Below are 8,268 nucleotides of genomic sequence, written 5' to 3' on the forward strand. Positions count from 1 at the left end.
CCGGAGGCGGTGCCAGCTCCGCGCTGGCTCCGCCTTCTCCGATCTGGCGGCACGGAGCGGCGTCTTTTCCTGCGCGCGCGTCTGTAACCTTCGGTGAGGGAGAGGACGCACTCGCAGGCAAACCCTGAGAGGAGGGCGCGCACCAACGAACCGACAAAAAGCAAATCTCGCCTCTCTCTCTCCATTTCTACGCGCTGCCTTCGGTTGGAACTGCGACGACGTGGAGGTATTTATTTCTTTTTTTATATGTCTCCCTCTCTCTCTCTCCTTCCTTTTTTTTCGTGGCAAGATGGTAAAAATAGGGGAGAGGGATGGCGCGGGTTAATCTGATTTTCTGGCGTTTCGATTCGGGTTTTAGCGAGTGGATGGGTCTCCCCACCGCCCTCTCCCACCCTCGTTTCCCCCGCTTGCTCCCCAAATGCCTTTTCGTTTGTTCCTTTAGCTCCCCCTCTTCACTCCAGCTATTCCACTCAATTTTGCCGGGAAAACGCGTGCATTGTGTCGGAATCCTTTGAGTGGAAACGGCCCCTTCTTTTATGTCTGATTTCGGCACCGTCGGCAGAAAAAAAAAGAAAGTGTTGTTATCGAGTCCGTTCCTTTTCTTCCAAGGGAAAAAAAAGGTCGAGGTTGTTATGCTTTCTCAGCGATTCACTTGTAATGATATCGAAGCCGAGCTACAGAGTCGCTAAAGAGAGAAACACTTCAACTCGCTGCAAATAATGATAAGTGGATCTAAGAAGGCACTCCACGCTGCCATAACATTTCAGAGGGCGACTTTCTGGACAGTTTATACGTATGCACATATGTGCGAGCATGTCGTTATTATCGTGGGGTGAAACCAAATGTTGTACATGAACTCGTGTGCGTATTCCTCCTTTCTTTTTCGGTTAAAAATATTGTGCAGTGACATGGAGAAAAACAAAAATTGACACCGAGCGTAATTTATTTAATGTGGCTGTTTATGTAACATAAGTGTCCCCTATATTTCTTAAGGCTACTCAAACATTCAGTAGGAGATAAATGTGATAAAAAATGAAAACTATTTCGACCTACAAAAGTGAACAGGTTTGGATGTCTACAGACTGAAAGAGAGGTTTGGCAGCGCCTCGACTCCATTACTATTTTTATACTTCTGTTAGTATTCCGCAAATGTTTTAATGTGTCACGTTTTGCAACTGACTATCATCATAGATTTTTTTTCTTCTTTTTGATGGCTATCCTGCTTCTTAGCTAAGCCTGAAGGGTAATAATGACGACGACGATGATAAGAAGAAGGCAGGAGGATGATATCCGAGTTTCTGTCGCCATGTGGACCTGAACCTGGCCAGCCTTTCACACGATACCAGTTAGAAATTGCAGCAAAATTAGTACTGATGCATATCTTAATATAATGGTATTAGATGTTTAACATCTCAAATGCATAAACAAATACACACAAATAATCAGCCGATAATTTGCTCACCTTGTCACTTGGCCTCGCCGCACGTCCCTTGTGCTGGAGTTCTATTCGCTCATCTTTCCTCTTGTGGAGAAAAAAGTAGACTGAACGAACAGCTTTATAGGTTTACAAAGAACATATGCCATAGGTGATCTTCGTTTAGTACAAACACTTATTGAATTCTGTGAGAGATAGCGTAGTTATTTCGCATCAGCATCAAGAGCGAAAAATCCCGGTGCTATCTTTTAGTTATGACACAACGGAAGCAGTGCGAAAATTCGGAAGCAATAAAAGGGAAATGGTGGGATAGAGGGCTATACACTCTCAACCAATATCTTTATTTAGACATCTTATCTATAGTGAGAACATGAGCACACCACTTCGGGTCCAATATCAGCAGGGCCGGTTTAAAGATGACATCGCATAAATTTACATTCGTTCAGGTACAAAATTATAGAGGGCAAGCTTACGCACTGTTCACAGTATATTTTTATGAAAAATGTATAGGACAATTTTCCTGCAGTCGTACTTTGACTCCTTTTTTCAAGATCTTAACTTCTTATAGAGGCTTACACGAGCATTCCTTGAGTGACAGGCCAAATTAAAGCCAGTTCCACTAGATAGCGATCGCTTATATGCTCTCTTAGTAACTCGTTTCAACATCTACTTAGGTGGCTCATCTACGTTCTACCACAGCTAAATAGAATTACATATACAAAACCGATAGCACATTCGCCAATTTCTTTTCTTTTTCACGCTCGAGCTTGTTGTGCCTAGAAATGAATTGTACCTGCACAGGCGAACAAGCTTACATGGTGCTGCAAGAAGAAACAACTGTGTACGTCGTAACGCGAAGCCGCGAGCTTAAATGCAGTCTTATGACAATAACGAATAACTTGAAATGAAATTAAATTGTTTATTTGCCATCCTGTACATATACAGATGGGGGGACTGTAAAAAAAAAAAGCTATCCTTCCACAGCTTGACGTGTCTACAATCCCTGTTTCTGCAGCGAGGCAGCATAACATATGCGCACATATACACATATGCACACATATACATACATTACATCTGTATACATAGCTTCACTAACATGTTTCTCACTGACACTTTGCTTAGTGTCAAGAAAGAAATGCGAAAACACAGATACATAACACTACCAGATATTACATCGAAACCGTATACATCAGTTTTAGTTCCTTGGATGATAACGTAAAAAGATCAAATCGGACCGAATTATAGTAATGTAACAGATTTGGTATTATGTATATTTAAAGCATTGTTTCCCATAGTTCGAACGTAGCATCTGGTACTAACCAATCCTCAAAGTGTCTTGTAACGTAATTTGGAGCTTTTCTCTGAAGTTGGGCTAGAGTACTCAGGTTGCTGATATTTCGATGGATTTCCAGTTTGTACACATGACTCAAGCGATATCTGTAGAGATTGTGAGCTGGGATCACACCAGAATTATTAAAGAAAGTTATTGTCGATGCTGTGTAGGAAGCGTTATATGCGCGGCGGAGGATACTTCTTTTGTAACAGGTGAATAAGTTCTAGATTGGTAGATGTTGTGTTACCCCATACTAATTGGCAATAGTTTAAATGTGATTGGAAAAGTGAATTGTACAGCAAGAGTTTATTACCTGTGGATAGAACGTATCTCATACGGCCTACTACACCAGTCATTCTACTTATTTTGCTTAGAACGTATTTAACGTGATTGTACCCATGACATGTTCGCTTAAAAGTTGACACCTAGACATTTGAAAATCTCGACTATTTCAATACTCCGCGAGTTTATATAATGCTTTGACGGGGAGGTATTTGCTTGTTTTTCGGTCTGAATATAAACTGCTTTTTGTTTTGTTTGCACCTGTCTTCATTAAATTCACTCTCGACCATTCCTCTAAGGATTTCATTGCATTGTTAAATTGTTCTATAAGAACATTAATATTATTACCGGGGAAAAAATTCTCGTGTCGTCCGCATAAATAATAACCCTTCCCTGATAGTTAATATTCACGATATCATTCAGATAACTATTAAGAAGTAAAGGCCCTAGAATCCTTCCCTGTAGCACTCCACAATGGACAGCTCTAGCCTTAGAAGTAAAGGTGTCGATTTTCATAGATTGTGTTCTATTAGATAAGTAGGACTTGACAAGAGATAATGCCTGTCCTCGTATTCCATAACAGTTTAATTTCTCCAATAAAATGTTAAGATCAACTAAATCAGAGGCGTTAGAAAAGTTTACGAAAATACCAACAACTATATCTTTGTTTTCAAACTCTGTTAATATATATTCTTTCTGCTCTACTAATGCTAACTCGAGTGATTTTTTTCTTACGAAAACCAAATTGGTGTGGTGTTAACAGGTTATGTTTTTCAATAAACTTTGTCATCCTCGAATGGAAAATTTTTTTCAAGCACTTTTGAAAAGATTGGTAAAATAGATAATTTATAGGTAATTTCTCAAGTCATTGCGATTTCCTTTATTTATACAGAACGGTTATTTTCGCAGACTGAATTTTCACTGGAAGAATTGCCGATTCCAGACACATGTTAAAAATATGGGTGAGTATCGGGCAATAATTTCAACTATACATGTTTAATTGCGCACACTTGAAAACCGTCAATGTCACAACTACTGCTATTGTTTAAGGTTTTTATAACTGACACAACTTCATCCTGTGTGACGGGCTGAATGTATATTGTGTTCTCATTGTGAGTGCAAATATATTTGGATGGACTTGAGGCACATTTGGACTTCAGACACTTCTCTTTTGAAAGACTCTCATTTCTTTTGACGCTTGCCCTTTATTTCTGTAACAACGTACCCGACATAGAAGTCATTAAGGTATACGGCGTAATCCGGTGACAACCACCTTGATATTTGCATATGAAAACTGGCACTTGTGGCATGCACACACGATTTTTTCAACGTCGATTCTAGGTACATCATAGCAATCGCACGTTTTGCTGTTAGGTTGGGTTAACGAATACAAAAGCAAAATTTGCGAGCATGAAAGGAATACTTCCAGCACAAATGAGTGTCCTCAGTCATTAATTTGAATTCTAGAAGCTGTGATTTCCAGTTCTCAAGAAACTCACGCGTGAAAGTTGAGCATTTGCCGTTGTTCCTTAAAGCTTTTAAAACTTCAGCAACTGGGTCAGTGCCGGTCACGTTAAGGTGTTTCACCAAAACAACGAAATCATCGACATACCTAAATATCTGGAAAGCGAGGTTAATGTCCGAAGCATTCAAGTGCCTGGTCAATGTCAGTTAACAGTGCTCCAATAAATAACTTTCTATGTATATCAATTTATAAAATGCAAGTGACTACAGTACTGCTCCGCTTCAATTGCTCAATTAGGACATGCGTCATAAAGTAAACAGATAAATATTCATGCGCTAAACTGTAATAATAGCAACACGACGGTGCGATTTGTCCTGCAGTTAGCGTCCGCCTTAAGTAATCCATCTGATGTAAGAGAATGGTGCTATCTGCCACAGAAGATATTATCATAAGTCTATTTCTGTTTCGTAAAAATATATATTACTTGGGGCATGAATTATTCTTCGCTCTTAGCGACAGCAGTGACATTGTGTGAAAGAATGTATCTTGCTATACCACTCGGTGTGCAAATAGAAATGCATAATTTATGCGTAACAGTAAACAAATTAGCCATCAGTGTGTACACGTGTGCGCGGACGGAATTTGTTTCTCGTCATTGCTGTTCCGTCGTTGTGGCGCGTTTACTTACCGACCCCTTTTCGACGATAAACTGCAGCATTTGGCCTTGCGCTACACGTGTCTGCGCCGTGATACCGTGTTTGTCTGTGTACAGCGCGCACTGCGTGTTCGGTCGCCCGCTCCGTTGGTCAATAACATTTGAATTTTGTTGCTGCCCAGCGTTTTAAGCGTGTCACGAAAGATGTTCGGTGCCATTCTCAAGAAATTAGGTGGTCGCTGCGGTGCGCTAACGCATGTACTGCATTATCGGCATTGATCGGAAAATGCGGTATTTCGCTACAACGTGGCGTGAGTGCGAAATGTGGCAATGCGATTATTGTAAGTAATGTATCAGCATCTCTAAATGGTCCGGCACGATGCAAGCCAAACCCGCTCTGAAATAATGAATAAATTGTGAAGACACAAAGTATGTGGCCACGTCCTGCTTGACATTTCTTGCCTCTTTCACTTTCAACAGGAAGTTTCTGCGCTTGCCGTCAAATAAAGAAGAAAGAAGGAAAAGAAAAAAGAGGCGAAAGGAAAGTGATGTACTAAACGAGGAGAGTGTGTAATCGGTTCATTGAACTTAATGGGTTGGTTTCAATACCACAAAATTGACCAGACTCGTCATTGAAGAACTGTCGTCTACATTTGAATGTGTGCCGTCGATCGTCCATCCACAAGTTTCTATTCAATTCAATTCAATTCAATTTTTTTATTTTTACATCATAGAAGAATGCACAAATCTGTGTAGACCGGTAGCCAGCGGCTAGCAGGGGGTCAAGTACATGAAAGTTGTGTAGTGCAAGTAAGAAAATTTGTTTTACAATGCGAATTGCCACAGTAAAGAAACGCAATGACAATTAATAATATCAAGGTTTTAACAAGCCTTTTAGTAGTAAATAAAATAAAAGAAAAAAAAACACCTGTAAGCAATATTGACTCCACGAAATATATACAAAAGGGTTATTTTAGCATGCTAATGTTACCGATAAACATGGATACACCTTCTTTGTCACATTGCGAGTGACATATTTTATTAGAAAAGTCAATTTGTTGAAACATTATGCTCAAGATATTGTGCATAATGTTTCTTGTGCCTTTATGGCAGAAGGAAAATCAGAAGCCTCTTTTATATGAAGCAAAAGTTCATTCCAAGGTTTGGCTACGAGAAAATATATTATAGGCGTTCTTCATATACATTTTTTGCTACGGATAAGTTAAAATTTCGAGAAATAACACTTCTGGTGATGCGATCTGAGGAGTGAAATATTGACACATGGAATGGATGGTTATAATGTATAATAGAGGCTAAGGCCGAAACTGTTCTCAATTGGCGTAAGGAATCAAATGCTAGTGCGTTTATGTTATCAAAGAGTGGTGCACTTTGCGGTGGTTACGAAATGTCTGGAACGACTGGTAGAATGGCGAACAAAATTAGTGGGGTAAGCAGACGAATTTACGTAGTCTTGTGCTGCAGTGCTGAAATTACACAGCTTGCCCGTACATCTTATTCTGCTCAACCTAACCCTACTCTTTTGAATGAACTGTTTATGTATTTCTGTAGATACACACAGAAAAACGTTCTTTCTTTGATCCTGCTATATAGGTAGCAGGATACCGCTGCACCAAAAGGCTACATAGTGGCTCTTCGACGACCTTGTATGGACTGAAATCACTTAAATTTCACGTAAATTTCACGGAGAACGAGCTGAGACATCTCCGAATGATTCCGCCGCACGCGACGACAACACATTCAAGCGGCACCGCGCTCGCACGCACGAGCCAGAGAGGAGGAAAAGCTCGCTCGTGCCCTTTCCTCCTCGTCCGATGAAAATGTTTAATGTAAATGTTTTATGTAGGAGTTTTCCTTTATTGCGCAGCATAGAGATGCTTCCACTGGTACGAGGAGGAGGAGGAAAGTGAAGAAAGGAAAGGCAGGGAGGTTAACCACACGCACGTACGGTTTGCTACCCTACACGGGGAAGGGTTTAAAGGGATGAAAAGAAAGAAAGGAGAGAGAGGGAAGAAATTACTCTCAGTATGAGCACGTGCGGTTGTCCAACACTTCACAATCGGTCACTGAGGCCAGTCGACTTCATGAACTGTAACAATGACCGCGTCGCTTTGTAAGCCTGCGACGAGCGGGGCCATGGTCCAAGAATCTTTGTCTCTGAAAACGGTCTGCTGTCTATTCGGTTTAGCACACTCCGAGGAATGTCGCGTTCGATGTCATACAGAACACAAAACCACAACAGGTGTTCGATCGTCTTGTCACAGTTGCACGAGCCACAGATTGGTGTCAGACATGCTCATAAGGTATGAGCAGGCTTTTGTAAAGCCACCCCTAACCAGAAGCGGCAAAGTAAGGTTGCATCATGGCGGGGGAAGTTCGATGTAATCTGCAGCTTCAGCGTAGGATCCAGCCGGTGGAGATGACAGTTCGAGAAAATCGAGGTGCTCCATGAAGTTTCAGTCTTGGTTTGAGCGAGTAAACGATGACCTCTCGCAGCGTCTGTCCTTGATAAGAGTATAGGAACAGGCAGGGTTTCCTTATGGGCTGGCCGGGCGACATCATCAGCGAGGTCATTACCGACGATGCCACAGTGCCCCGGCAGCCATTGAAAGATGATGTCATGTCCGTTCATGAGGGCTTGATGGCGAACCTCTCTGGTCTCAAACACCAGTTGTTCATGGGTCTTGCGTCGTGATGCTGACTGCAGACTCTGAAGGGCTGCCTTGGAGTCACAAAAAATTACCCACTTTCAAGGTGGTGCTTCTACGATGTAATTAACTGCAGCACGTAGAGCGGCAAGTTCTGTTGCCGTAGAGGTTGTTGTGTGGGACACTTTGAACTTCCTTGTGACTTGTAAGGCCGGGATGATAAAAGCGCCTGTGGAGCTCGTGGCTGAGACAGATCCATCGGTGTAAATCTGCGTTCTTTGTTTATATGCATGGTTGAGTAATGACAATGTGAACGGTCATAGAGCCACTGTGAAATGACGGATCGTCTTCGTAATTCCCGGAATCGTGAGGTGTACGTACTTGGAGCTGTCGTAGACACCACGAGTGTAACAGTGGTCTTGCTGCTGGTGT

The sequence above is a fragment of the Dermacentor silvarum genome, chromosome 6 (genome assembly GCF_013339745.2).
Source record: "Dermacentor silvarum isolate Dsil-2018 chromosome 6, BIME_Dsil_1.4, whole genome shotgun sequence".
Taxonomy (NCBI): domain Eukaryota; kingdom Metazoa; phylum Arthropoda; class Arachnida; order Ixodida; family Ixodidae; genus Dermacentor; species Dermacentor silvarum.